Genomic DNA, 15,451 nt, shown 5'->3' on the forward strand with positions numbered 1-15,451 from the left:
GTGGAATATCTAATGAGACAATTATAGTTAAGTTAACACATGTAAGTTTGTTCTTGAGTTTAGTTTTGGTTACTGTAGAACTTAGTATAGCAGTAGCGTCCAAAAACACACTTTAGTCTCTTAAGCTGCATGTACCTGTCTGTGCTGGTGGTACTCCACTGCCTGTAGTCTGGCCTCTGTGTGGCTACAGGTGCTTCACATTACGCCTCGTAAAAGTCAGCGAGAAGCAAAAAATTACTGCTTCAATTTGTTTGAAGGAGGGAAAGGTGCGGGATACTGGAGCAAAGCTGTATATGGACAAAGTATTGACATATGAATTTGTGACTGTGTTGTGTCTGCTGAACGCTTCAGCATTCCTCCTGTGTGCCAAGAAAGGCCATATTGTTTTTGAATTGAACTCAACGTCATTTAGAGAAAGATGATTTAGTGTGGTGTTTGTGCACGCTGGCCAGCTGGCACACTCTTCAGCCCATGGTGTCTATGCCATACCTTCTGAGAGGAAGGTTATGGGACAGGGGTCATGCAGAGTGCACACTGAAAAAGAGGAAAAGGCCTAATCTGAAAAAGCCTGGCAGCTTCCTGCTCTGAGTGGAGGGTACACAGAAAAGACTGTCCTCTGTCCGGATACCCAGCACATGAGTTTACAATGTAATTCAATCAGGATCAGGCCACTCACACCCACCATACACTATAGCTCAGAGGAGACCAGACAAAGCCTTCAATCACCTTCTTTATATTTAGCCTCATACTGTGTCACTGTTAAGTACAACAATGAAAATCAGTGACCCAATTATTTAGATGGCAAAATAAAGCGAAATTGAAGTCATTTCACTTGTAGACTTGCTTAGATATTTAATTTTACTCTAAATCAAATAAATAATATTAAATAGATACATAATCATAGCATGACAATCACATCCAGTAAACCACCACAAATGAGAAGAACACAGTGTCATAACCTTGTGACAGTCATGCTTTCCCTTAACATGAACTGTGGTTACTGTAGTTATTCTGTGTTCATGTGTTATTTTAATTTAAGAGTGTCATAATAAATTGTAATGGAAGACTAAAAAGAGTTCAAAGACTGCTCATTAAAAAGTGTATAAACACAAATGAGTATCCAGGAAGAGGGCTGAGAGGCTGGTGAGTGTGTTAACAGTGGGTAGCTCTGTGGCTCATGCAATTACAGTGTTAGCACATAATGAAAGCCATTTGTACTAATTACACAGACATGTTCACTGCAGAAGAGCTGTGAAGAGGAGTGTGTTCTTTCACTTTAGAAACGTCTTCAGGTGTGAATTTGTCATCAATTAAATAGTAATTAAAGGTGCACTGTGTAACGTTTTGGCTGGACGGTCCGTCACCATGGAGATATTGTTGCGAGTATGAAATTAAACTATGATATTAAATCTATATATATTTTTTTTTTATATTAAATCTATTTCCATGACAAACAACAAGCCAATTTACAGGTTCGATTTGTGGAAAGGTGCACTCACTTGTGGTAGAATGCATAATTTTCAAGGTACTGTTTTATTGTAAAAAATCTAAAAATAAATAAACAATAAACAATAATTAAATAGTAAGCAATTTTAATGCCATACAGTGGTGCATACCAGCAAAAGCAATCTCCCTAAGAAATTTTAATGGACTTTTACCAGAAAAGTTACATAGAGCACCTTTAATTTGGTGTGTGTGTGTGTGTGTGTGTGTGAGCGCATTTGTGTGTGTGTATGCGTGTGCGTGTGTTATTTTAGGATTTCCATTAGTCTCTGCAAGTGCACAGGCTACTCTTCCTGGGGTGCACTCTTCAAAATAAAAGCATAACACATTGCCTGTACATTAACAGTAAAGCACATTAACAATCAATACATAACAGCAACTTTCATGTGTGCGTGTGTGTGTGTATAATAAGCATACTTAAACAACACTCTTAACAACTGCACTTATGTAAGACAACATAGTGATTAATGTCTCCCATAGCATGTTTTAGTTTGACAAAAATGTTCCATCCTGCCAAATAAATATTGTGAGCGAGTCATTATAACCACAAAGTGACAATGTAAATATTTGTTATTGCAGTGACAAAATATTTACCATTATGTCAAAAGTCTACATTGTTGTTAATCGTATCCTCCACAAAAACAGGCTTTGCGGCTGGCTTATTTCTCCTTCCCTGTAAGCAGAGATCTCAGATGAAAGAAATCAAATGCCAGTGTTCAGATAATCTATCATCGACTTCTGAGGTGTGAAAGCATTGGCCTAATGTCACTCTGCTGCCAAAATAAAGATTTGGATAGCTGTGAATCTTAGCATAAATTTTCACACTCTCTCTCTGTTTTCCACTTGTGCTCCCCTCACTCACCGCGTCCTGGATGCGAGCAGAGCCAGCCGAGTGTCACTGGTGTTGGGCAGCTGTGGGGCTCCGAGTGCTTCCTGTCGGGAGTCGGACATGAGGAACTGCGGCTGCTCTGGCCCACACTCAGAGGTGGAAAGTATTCTCCGCTCAGGCCCACAGCCCACCTCCCTCCCGGCCTGGGAACGGAAGCCGCGGGCCGCCAGAGAAAACAAGCAGGCAATCAGGTAGGGCCGAGCTGGATCATATTAGGATATATGACATACAGCAATGTAATGAATGATATAGATACATGTAGCTATGAGTAAATCTGAGTGGCCACTTTATTAGGTACAGTACATGGATGCTTTTTTGGGGGTTCTATTTTTACCTCTGAAAATCTCTCCAGTGGTTGTGTGCAAAAATCAAAGAAAATTACCACCAGTTTAAGAGTAGCCTATGATTTTCACATTTTTAACTTTATATCAAGTGCTAATATTACCACAGTTTAAATAAGGAATAACATATAATAAAACTAGTAATAAAGTAAAGCATGTCTAAGTGGACCAGCTCTATGGCCAATGTGAAGTTGTCTTTTAATTTAAAGATCTGATAAATTTGGTCTTTAGTCTTTTTCGCTTACTTTTCTAAATTTCAGTGAATGCAAGCACACGAGTTTCAGTGGCTTGTGTTTTAGGCCCTCATAACTGAAGTGAAAAGTGTACTGATATCATATTTGATAAACATCCAACCTAACATGTGGATTTACAGACAGTGAAGCCCGCTCTTCTCGTCCCTGTAGGCGCCCTCTCTCCTGGCCTGAACCCTCTCTGTCCCCTACTGGCCAGTGTCCTCAAACAAACATAGTCATGTACACAGAGCGCTCCTCTTCTCACACTGTAGCCCACGCGCAGTACAAACAACATGGAGTCCAGTAGGGATTGGATATCAGGGCACACACAGACACACACGAGCGGGACAAGCTGGCCCTTGTAAAAACACACACATCCTTTCACTTTCTTTTGAACATAAGGAAATGTGCACACAAACACATAAACTGCAGCCCCAGCACATATGAGGTTTAGCGCTGTGGTGGAGCAGTACAGGACATCTCAGTATAGACAACAAACAGTGATGCAGTGTTCTTCATGGTGCAGATTTTTTGTGTTATCTAATTTGTGTATGTTCTTTATGTGCAGCCTAGTGTAGCCCGTAATAACTACTATCCTTGCAGTGAATCTTGTGTGCTTTGTATTCATGCTTTTTTTAGTACATAGAATGATGATGCACACAGTAAAAGAAAATATAATAAAATAAATCAAATTTAGGTTATTGTTATATTTGTATTTTAACATTTAATTAATTTAAGTTTTGTTAGTGTTTTCTGCTGAAATGTATTTTGTCTCTCTTTACTGTTTTTTTTTTTTTTTTTCTATCTTTAATAGAATCTGTTCTCTGAGGAGGCATTAAACGCATAAGAAACAGCTCTAAATCAGAAATGCTTACCCATATGACAGATGATATCCTCCTGTAATAGAGTCTCATTACATTACATTATTTGGCCATTAAGCACCCTCAAAATCTCTTTATAGTAACTTAGGTCTATAAATCTGTCACTTAGTTCCTCCCACTATTGATACAGAAGGCATCTTATGAACATGCCTGGTTTACAAGGGAGTTTTAAAGGCTATTTTTTCAAGGAATATTTCCGCAAAATTCTCATACACCTGTTATTCTCACCCCATATGCAGATGATTTGTGTTCTTAGCTGGGAGGTTGAGGTCACCGGATCTACTCTGATGATTCTGGTTTAAGTTACGCCTTTTTAAATCTTTAAGTCTCTCTAATTGCTAATCTGATGCATTTATCTAACTGGACCAACATTGCATAACCAAAAAGCCACGCACAAGTTTGTGTGTGTGCGTTGGGTGGTCTTTTGTTTTGGTACGTGCTCCATTGACTGTTCCCAAATCACAATGGGACCCCAAGCGATTGAAACAGAGTTGAGACAGGGGGCAGAGCGAGAGGAGGAACAGCAGCCGAAGTGAGGAGATGGAGGAGGGGGGGGTGGACGTGACATCCCGGGACGGCCAGTGACATCACACCCGAGCGGACAGGAAATAGGGGAGTTGGGGAGGGTACATTGGGTGACATCAATGCTCCGTCTGGGGACCTCGGGGTGCTCCAGCTGGGTAAACTAGACAGAGACAGCCCCCGGTCCAGTAAACTGTCCTCCTCCACCCCCGCCCACACGTACACACCCATCCTGCCCTGGGGAGTCATCTCCGTCGTGGGTCCATTCTTCGACATTTTCTTGCAGCAAACTCCATAGTGCCATGTGTTTCCTTGTGTTTTATCTAAATGGGTCTTTTATGTGCGTTTGTTTGTGTGTCTGCTGCCTATCCGCTCGCTCTGACCTCTATTCACTGAAATTAAAACTCGGATGGACCCCCTCTGGCTTACATGTATACACATAAGGACTGGACATGTACAGTAGTAGAGAGGTTCTTTCTAAGGATGTACAGGAGATGAGTGATTTAAGTTGGGATTGTGTGGATTAGTACCTTGAATATGTGGTTAGTTATTAGTGTATTATTAGTGGTGTATTTATGAGGACAGTGCATGTTAATGAAAGCTGTAAACAAACCAGACTGTAGCTAATCTCTATCCATTATCCCTCATTCGCTTAGCCAGGCTGGCGCCACCTAGCACCTCCACCCTATGGCATTTCTCTCCAGCGACTAGGTCAGGAATTGAAATACACTAGACGGTTTGCAAAAACCCCAGAAGTGCGAGTTCGGGCACCAGCCAATCAGCGACAAGCCATACATTCTGTGTTGGCAACAATTTCCGAGATCGAGGATTTAAAGCCGGAACAAAGAGAATGTTTGGTGAATTTTATCAAAGGGAAAAACATTATTGCCCTTCTTCCTCCGGGATTTGGGAAAGGCTTAATATACCAGTTAGGCTCGTTAGCGGCATGACCAAATAGCAGTAATTGGTTAAATTTAAAAAAGTATCCAACTACCATCAAGCGAAGGAATTCTAATGCTATTAGGTCAGACGGTTTCTACGAAGTGAAACCGGCTGATGAATGAGACTAGCATTCACTATCACTAACAAACATTTATTCATAGCTTATGGACACTGAAGGCAAGGTGGATGAAGTGTCTTGCCCAAGTGCCCAACGACAGAACAACCGTGGCACTTGATATTTCCAATGGTCTCCCATCTAACAAGTACTTACCAGGTCCAACACTGCTCAGACATCTGACAAGATCGGGCATTCTCAAAGTGGTATGTAATGCTTAATTTTCCTGAAGGGAGGATAATAATAAATTGGTTTTGTCCAAAAGTGTATCCAAATTAGGAAGCACTACCTAACTAAAATAATAACTAAATACAGTATAAAACAAGACAGATGTACTTCACTGTGGTAAGATGTCGAAATAAGATTTCAAGTGGGATTATCTAGAGCTTTTCTGATGTTCTACACAAACCACTAAGATTTTGGCATTTTTGTCCTATTGATGTAATCCTAATTTTGCTATGAAACTGTAATCTTGTGAGGCTTTATCAAATCTAATCCAAGATAAAGATAGATAGAGAGGGAGAGAGAAAGACAAACAGAGAGAGTGAAAGAGGGAGAGAGAGAGAGTGGACTGCCAGTCACCCTGAGTGGTTGGTTTGCACATCTCCGCTCTGAATGTGAAACACATGTGAAGTGTGGGTGGGAGTCAAGAGAATACAGGAGAGGGTATCCGTGTCTCAATATCACAGCCTCGCCCAGTTTGTCCATCTGCAAGAACATTACTAAAGAGGACGTCACCATGGGAACTTCTCAGCACTATCAGCTGCCATGTCCCTCTTACCCCTGTTTATGACGAAGTTTCTCACACTGTCAGTCTTTTGTACTTTAGATTTTTATTATCAAAAACGAAACCAGACTAAATCCAAAGTTAAACCAGCTTTTACCCTTGTAGTTTTCCAAACTATTGTAAAAGATACTTAAGGACACCAATGTTATTTATATAGACAAACTGTTTAGGCAGATTTGAACTAGATACCATGATAAGTATATGTGCTGTGAGACTTTAAGCTTAAACTAGGACAGTCGGGCAGGACTAAAATAAGGCAAGTCAGAATTGTATTTAGAATTTACAGTTCTGGTCACATGAAAGAACTAACCTACCCTCCCGTTTACACACACAGTCATATACTAGTGTAACAGAGGTTAAAAAGGCACTTTGCTACATTTCTGGTGAAGGGTCTGTCACCTGCCTGTCTTCATGAAGATGTTTTAGCTACTGTATGCATAAAATGTTCCACTGTATTAGACTTTGCCTACATGAAGACAAGTAGGTGAAGCCACCAAGTCAAGTGCCAAGTCAGATCTGTGGAGAGGAGACCCTGTTCACTTTAAGAATTCTTAATTTTCAAGGTATTTTCTTAAGTATTAATATACATTAAAATTGCAACTGGAAATCCAAGATAGGTGTGTTTAATGCCATACTGTGGAACATTCTAAGTGAAGCAGTAACATCTCCATGGAACATATCCTACAACAGACATTTTACATAGCACAACTTTAAGTGTCTTGCCTAAACACACAAGAGTCAAATCATGACTTCATATTAGTGGGCAAACTCTTTACCAGCTCAGCTTGTGCCCCCTGTAGTTTCAGGCTTTGTCCTGGTTCAGTCCAAGATGTTATCCTGCGTAACAACATTCCCCTCGTTTCTATGGTGATACTTAACGAGCAAAAAAGGAGCTGGGAAGCTTGGGGAAAATGGAGTATATTTCCCTGTGTCTGTTTTGTTTTACCTTGTTTGTTTAGGTGTGTAAATGTTTGCTCTTATTCACCTCTTTTACTTTTCCTCTGTCAGTGGATGCAGTCCGCTTAGCCCCTTCTCACCCCCCCTCAGGTCTCTGGTCTGTCTCAGCGCTGCAGCTCGTGTCTTTACGGTGTCTGGCGGAGGCTGTAGAAAGCGCAGATGGCCGGGGCAGAGAAGGCAGGGATCGTACCCGGGCCAGGGAGGGCGTAGAGGTGGGAGGTGTGTGGTTGCATTAATATGATCTGCACTTCTCGTTAACGCTAATCAGGGGCTTCCTGCACAGAGCGGCTTCACCTTCCCGACTACCCCATGCGCACATACAAAACACATCACCACACATATACTCCCTCCCATTGCTCAACTTCCTATCTGCGAATATGCTTGTCTCCTGAGCCTCTCTAACTCTCCAACCATGTATCCATATCCTCCTCTGTTTGTTTGGCTCTTCTCAAACGGGCCATAAAATGAACTGGAAAGAGCTGAAAATTAAGTTTTTTCCCCCCTTTTCCACTCGGAGTGCGACTTACCATATGCTGTGAATCACGTGAGCCTGCAGTAAAGGGTTGACGCTCCCCTCTGAAGCTGCTCGTCCCAATTTGAACTCTGCAAAAGGGGTCGTGAACTTTAACTGAGCGCTAAAGAGAAACTGGCACCAGAATGTTTAGCTGGTGTAACCTTGAGGAATGTGCCGTAAAATAAGGCAGTTGAATTGTAATTCATCTGGCCCTGGCATATAACAGAAAAGCCATCGGAGCCTGTCGAGAACCAAGTGCATGTGTGTAATGGCATCTGCAAGCGTTTAGCAGAGTGGAGCTTGTGTGGCCACGATGGCATGTGAAATCTCTGGGCAGTGCGCTGACCACAGAAACAATACAAGTCAGATTCCACAATGAAAATGTCATATGTGCCCTCGCCCTCTCCATCCTCTCTGGTTCTTCTCTCCCCACTCGAAAGGAGCCCCTAGGGTCAGATAAATGAATGTATTTAAGATGTGGAAATCAGATATTGAAATTTTTGCCCTCGCCATGCTCCCCTGGTCCTCCTCCTCCTCTGGTTCACCCCAAAACGCCCTCTCCATTACTCCCCTGTCCCACCGCTGTTACTAGCTTTAACAGACTTTAATACAGCGCTGGGAGACCGTGTGATAGATAGACTGAGAAGAAATCGAAAAGAGATTCTTCTATTTTTTCTCAAATGTGATTTTTCTTTTACAGTGCCCTGGGCTTTGCAATTGATAGCCTGGCCCAAACGCACCGCTGATGGCCCCCTCCTCTTTATACACCTTCTTCTCTGCTGAACCCAGGCCAGCCACAGCTGCCTGGCCAGATGTGAAAGAGGGAGAGGAGACAGGAGCGAAGGAGGACAAGGAGAGGCCTGCACCTCCTGTGGGGAATAAGTATTGAAACAGCAAGAAGAAAGAATATGAGATAGGAATGGAATGTATAATTCAACTGGTAAATCTGAGAGAGGATTGTGTTGCGTTCATTATTTCTATAGATTAGACATGGATTTATCATTATGGACCACCTACTCAGATCATACTTAAATCATACTTCATTATAAGACATCATCGTAATCATTTTTGACTCATGGGCTGTTGTGGAGAAAATAGATGAAAGTGTAAAATGGGGTGGAGAGCAGGGAGAGACATTCAGTAAATTGTCAAAGCTGTGAAATCGTCACAACACACAGCAGTTTAGCATGTGTGCCAGAGCCAAGACCACCAGACTATCATGCAGCCCCAAGGAGTTCAGGTTCTTTTTTTATTATTATTATTATTATTTTTTTTTAATGACAACTTTTTTTCAATTTCTTTTCAACTTAATTGTTCTTTTGTTTTTTTTACACCCCTCTTTCATTTTTACTTCACTAGTTTTCATTTTAACTATTTACTTGTAATTGAAAATCCAAGATAGGTGTGTTTTATGCCATACTGCGGAACATTCCAAGTTACATCTTGAAGAATACAAGCTGGAACATATCCCGCACCAGAAAAGTTACATAGCGCACCTGTAAGTGTCTTGCCCAAAGGCACAAGGATCAAATCACAACTTCAAATTCTATTCTATTTTATAGTCTAATTAACTAATTATTGTTTTTATATGACTTGCCAGATTTAATGCTTCATTTCATTTACCCAAGATCCTTGTATTATTCAAAAATACTAGATCTTTCAGCCAAATTAATTAAAAACAACCAAAACATATGAAAACGTCAATGAAACACAATTACTCCAAGAACATTTGGCAGGTTCGTTGGTGTGTTAGTGGAGAGTGCATGTATCCTGTATAGGTGACTGAGTGGGCAGGGCTGATTTATGGAGCAGCTCAGCGCTCTAAGCCCACAGTCTCACAGTGGACTCCGGGGGGCTCTGGGGGGCTCTGTGATTAGAGATGGAGGAGACGAACCACGCACTCACACTCTGCTCCATTTGGTTTTGATTACATGCCTCTGTCACGCCCCCTCAGAATACACACTCATATGCACATTCACACAAGAGTCATAAGTGGTCCTATATTTACTCCTGATGTTATAATTGGTCTTATTTGTTATTTGATAAACTTTTTCTTTAGTTATGAGAATTAGTCTCGAGCGGTCCTGAGTCATTTGTTTGCTCCAGATACTGACCTACTAACAAGTAATGTAACTTCCATGACCATTTTTGGAAAAGAATCAGATCTTTATGGAACTTTTTACACCACTTTTTTCAACAAACTCAAACTCAGCATTTTGCACATAAAAATGAATTTGCATAAACAAATAAATCAGTCAGTATGATTAAATCTAAGTCTTCATCATTCCCCTCTCAAATTCATCGTCAAATTAGATGTCAATTGGTTTCTTAAAAAATAAAAATATAAATCTCTTAAATGGCTGTTTTAAATTAACAGATCCCAAAGATTCAGCTCCCCTCAAAGAGCCAAATTCTCATACTGCCAACTATAATAACATTACATTTGCAGGTAGTTTGCAGTTGGTTTATATATACAGTATATACACACATTTTTTATACAAAGCTTAAGACCTGAACTTTTTCTAACCTTTCACTTTATTCCTTTAAGTGTAACCCAAAGGAAACTATCTGCCTACAACCTTTTGCAATAATCTTCTGATGTTTTCTGCATTTCCTTATGCAAAACCATAGTTCTGGTTTGACATGTAACATGTGACAGTAAAAGAGTTCAAGTCAAGCTAAACTAAACAACTTTCTAAACTGCCTATTGTTTAACACTGAACATACAAGTTAGCCTTTTCTGTATTCAATAGCTAACAAATAATTATCTGCTTCACAATGCAGAGTTAGTAAGGGAGTTACAGCGGCCCTTGCCCTCCATCTGAAATTATTACATAATCAAATTCTGCATTGTGAATGCAGCCTACACAACCATTTGAATGGACACATAACAATCACAGAGCTACCTGTTATTCTCTTGATTGTCCTGCAGATGTTTCCCAATCAGTCATGACCCCTGTGCCAGTGCAGTAAGACAGAGCCCAGGCCTCTGTGCTCTGACAACACCTCACACCTCCTCCAGATATAGCACAATATAGTCAGCGTAATGAGCGGAAATACAACACACTACTTGGGATAGACAAACGCCTTATAGGTCAGTCTCATCATCAGCTCTCCAATGAGGAATCCAGATGTGTTCAAATAAAACAGTATACACAGGTTATGACAGGGCTGAAAACAAGTTTCTAAAATTTCAGAACACAAAATCTCTTTTCATATGTCAAAACTTAGACTGAATGTAATAATTGACAAGGTTTGGACTATAAGGGTGGGTATTATAAATTTCCACATATGGCTTGACCAAAAAAGGGGGGAGTTTGTTTGTTCTTATCAAAAGCAAATAAAATGTCAATATTAATTTACCAAACATAAACAATACAAAGTTTTAATGAATGCCATTTAACCAAAAAAATAAAATAAAATTAAATTAAATTTAAAAAAATAGTCTGACCTCTGCTCCAAACCATATGCTTTTGCTGACAGAAGATTGGCCGTGAACCTCTTAATTAGAAAGACCCAAGCTGATCATGGACATGGATAAGAAATGACTGAATCTTGGATCTCAATTCAAATTTGATTAATTGCACAGCCCTCAACTTCACCTGCTGACTGACATATTTGGAATATACTTTGTTCTTGTAAGATTGTTTTACAGTAGGAAATTAACTCAATTTCAAAATATTCACAAAGACTATAAAGTGCATTGCTGACTTAATGATTTAGAATGCTTTCACATTTGCACACACTCCTTATTAAAATTGAAACTAAACTTAGGTTAAACCCTGAACTAAACTAGAAACAGACTTAACATGGGGTCTCATTTATGTAATTTCTTACTAAAAGTGTTCATACAGACAAAACATAAACATGTTGGGCACAGATCACCTCCTGTCTCATCTTGCAAAGCTCCAAATAAACAAAATTCAGAGCTTTTGGCCCGGACCCTGCATTTTTACTTTAAGTTGATCAGAAATGTAATGTGGAATGTACCATACATGCCATTTTTGTATATACAAATATTTTATAAATGAGACCCCAGATCTTGAACAGAACCAAGGACCCAGACCAAACTGCAACTCAGAAGTGTGAATGCATCAGTCAGTATTGTAATTTGTGATTTTTTTTATTTTTTAACCAAATGCCCTGCCTGTCCTATCCAGCCACATACTCCACATCTTCTCAAGTATATGAAGCCCAGTGATGCTGTCTGAGAGGTTGCTGTGATATCAGTCTGTACACATTTGTGTGTGTGTGTCTACGTGTGTGTCTGTGTGTGTCTGTGTGTGTCTGTGTGTGTTTGTGTGTGTTTGTGTGTGTGGCCTGGTCTCCAGCAGCAGGTCAGGGCTGTACAGTCGGCAGGAAGTGACCCAAAACATAAGCACACTAAGAAGATTTAACCCTTTATATGCTGCTCAGAAAAAGAGTTATATTTAAATGTATTTTTTTATTAAATTTTTTTATTTATATAGCACTTTTCACAGACATGTGTCACAAAGACGCTTTACAGAGATTTATTCAGCATTATTCATTCACTTTATACCTGGTGGTGGTAAGCTACTATAGTAGCCACAGTTGCCCTGAGGCAGACTGACAGAGGCCATCAGTATCAGTATACTAAAAGAAAAATGTGTGTTGAAAGTATGTATAGTGAAATTGCACAGAACCTCTTCATAACAAACAAAATTAGTTTATTTAAAATGAGTCAGGCCTAATTACTTAAAGGTTGTATGGAGGATTTTTTTTGTTTCAAATTGTCAATGATAGAATTATAGAGGTGCAGTAGCCTTGTAATTATGATGACCAAAAAAAAGAGAATAAAAATTCATCAACTCTGGACGTGGTGGGGCCAGCTAAACATTTGCCAATAGATAACGACACTGCCTCGTTATCTGTTAGCTGACAGGCTGTCAATCAAACTCCCTACGTTTTTAGCGTAACTGACTTGCCTGCGCGCTGCCATTACATGGTTTACGTACGCCTGTCACGTAGTCCACAGACGCAAGCCGCACAGACGCTGTTTACTCCACCAACGCAACAGTTCTTAGCGGCTTTTTTTTTACCTATATCTTCCTCGCAGTTAGCACAAAGTTTGTTGCAATGGCAGACAAGAATCCAGGAGCAGTTAGCCGCACAAGAAAAGAAGACAAGGGGAAAAGCAGCGAAGCCAAACTAAGGTGATTCTTGAAGATTCATTCCAGCGATGGCGCAACTGAAGCAGACGCAGGGTCTAAAGACTGACGCATTGGTCGCCAAATTACTCCTGGACAGGTCACTTCTGCTTATTATGAAAACGTACTTTATTTCCAAGAGCTAGTCAAACGTTTTTCAGGACATGAAAGCGATATCCTATGTCTGAAAACGTAATTTTCAAGGCAAAGAAAGAGTCCGCTTGTTGCTGCGTGTTGTAGCTAGTTCATTCCCACTGAATCTCCGCGCACCCTTCTCTGCACCCTTTCCTGCTCCTGTCCCCACTGCCCGAGCCGCTCTTCCCCCTGCTCCTCACTTCTCTGGGCACGGAATCTCCGCGCACCGCTCCCCTCTCCTCTCTCCTCTCCTCTCCCTGCTCCGCTCTTCTCCCTGCTCCTCACTTCTCGTCCGCGCACGAAATATCCGCGCACCCGCTCCCCCCGTTCCTCACTTCTCCACCTTGCCTAACCAACACTGTAGTTAGTTGTTCACAAGTCATGTGCAGCGCACCGGCTGTAAACAAACCTGTTTCTGGCGTAAGGAGGAGGCGGGAGGAGGCGTTTCTACGTAGGGAGCTGTAGGGGAGGGGGGGTGGTTTCACGCATGCGCAACATTTGAAAAAGGACAAACATTCGCTGGATTTCTCGTTCCTTGGAAAATCCTCTATGCAACCTTTAATGGGGGGTGAGGATTAAAAGTTACTGAATTAATTAAGCTTGAATCATTATTAGTTTCTAACTCTGAATCATTCTTAATATTCGTTCATTATGAATAAAGTGCTTTATTAAGGCTAAGTGTAGATATTATTATGTATTACCAATGGCATTTTTCAATATATAAATTTGTTTATAAATATTTCTATAACAAAATGTTAAACATTATCTCACAAAGCAGTGGTTACTATTAATTATATTAAGTTACCTTTTTTTATTTGGCCTGCTTTCTGAGCTTTTTTGGACTTTATGATGATGAAAGACATGCATAGTAGTTGAGTCAGTCTGTATTTTTATGGAAAAGTAGTAAATGTTTTCTCACCTAGTTACTACTGAATGATGTAATCCTGTTAAGTGGATGAAGTCACAAAGTGTATACGTGAGCAGACCTGAAGCACGTAAGAATATTTGGAATATTTGTACCGTAGTGCTCTATATTTAGCCCCTGCCCGACATTTCCACTCCCTTCCCAACACTTGTGGCTTCCAGGTTGTAACAATGGACCCCCCTCATCCTCCTCCCCTCCCTCCTCTCCCTCCCTGAGCTACTGCTGCCTCTCCCTATAGGTGTGTGTGCTTGTGCAGTGCATCTGGCCTCTGGAGTCCCATAAGGAAGAGCCAAATACTAAGAATATCAAGCACTTTCCAATATGGCGTCTTGGTGATAGCGAGCGACACTACACTTGGCAGACAGGAAGAGGCTCTTTCGGCGACATTACTGAATAGGAAGTCAGCATTCATTGGCAGACACGTTTGCATCTGTCGCACCTATTCAGTTTGACCTATTAATTCTGTGTTATGCAAGTCATTTTAGAGCATAGACACCCAGTTTGCGTCAGTCCGTGTGCCTATCAGGGGCCCATCCTGCTGCCTGGCTTTGAGGGCATGCTTGTCTACAGTTGGACACAAACACAGGTTGTGGAGGTGAGCTCGGTGCATCCTGTTTTCATGTGTGGCTCGACCTTGAAGCTTGTCATTTTTCCTCAAGTGTCCTGGTAACAGCAGACCTCAGATAATGTGTGTCAAAGCCTATCGCACGCTGCTCTATTCTGGTATAGATTTGCAAAGAAACGACCATTTGTGATTGTGATTTGCAGCACACCCCTATATGTATTTAGCAATTAGTTATTTATTATTTATTGATTATAATGCAGTTCCTTCATCATTATTTTACTCGATTGACTGCTCAGAAAATTCCTGTTTTCATCCCCTATCTCTGCCCACTTCCCTATAACTTGTTTTGAAAATAGACTCCGGGTCAGGTAGATATTGAAAAGAAATGGCCATTTGTGAATTGCCCACTTCCTACAAGCACTTTCCTTTGGGGATATAGGGGATATATTGTGCAAATCCAACTTTTATGAGCATGTAGCAATGTTATACTGCTGTTCACTCACCATTTTCTTACTCAGACTTGTCCTTTGATTGATTCGTGCATATCTAAGTAATCCTGTATTGAGCCTTCACTGCTCAGAAAATCCCTATTTTCACCTACCTCCTATCCCCGCACACAATACAATCTTTAATTAAACTGAAGGGACTACACTCTGGATCATACATGTTCAAACAAGTTGCATAAATCACATAATATAAACCCTTATATCCAATTCTTGCTAGGGTGAATAATACAACTATACCAGTGGAGTTGGGACCAATCAATTTTGCAATTTTTGTCTTTCTGTTGTAGATCTATTTTGAGGTTTCCAGTGAATCAGCTCAGCAGCCTGTCAAATATCCTTTCAGTTTAGGGACCATCCAATCAAACCTTAGCCTGTAGATCAAAGTTAACATTTTACAAACAATAATAAACAGTAATATCGTGCAAAACATACATTGAAATTATTATGAAAGGATGAGAAAAATGTGGT

This window comes from Boleophthalmus pectinirostris, unplaced genomic scaffold (assembly GCF_026225935.1).
Source record: "Boleophthalmus pectinirostris isolate CB_2022bp ecotype Guang Dong unplaced genomic scaffold, ASM2622593v1 HiC_scaffold_9, whole genome shotgun sequence".
In the NCBI taxonomy this organism is placed as follows: domain Eukaryota; kingdom Metazoa; phylum Chordata; class Actinopteri; order Gobiiformes; family Gobiidae; genus Boleophthalmus; species Boleophthalmus pectinirostris.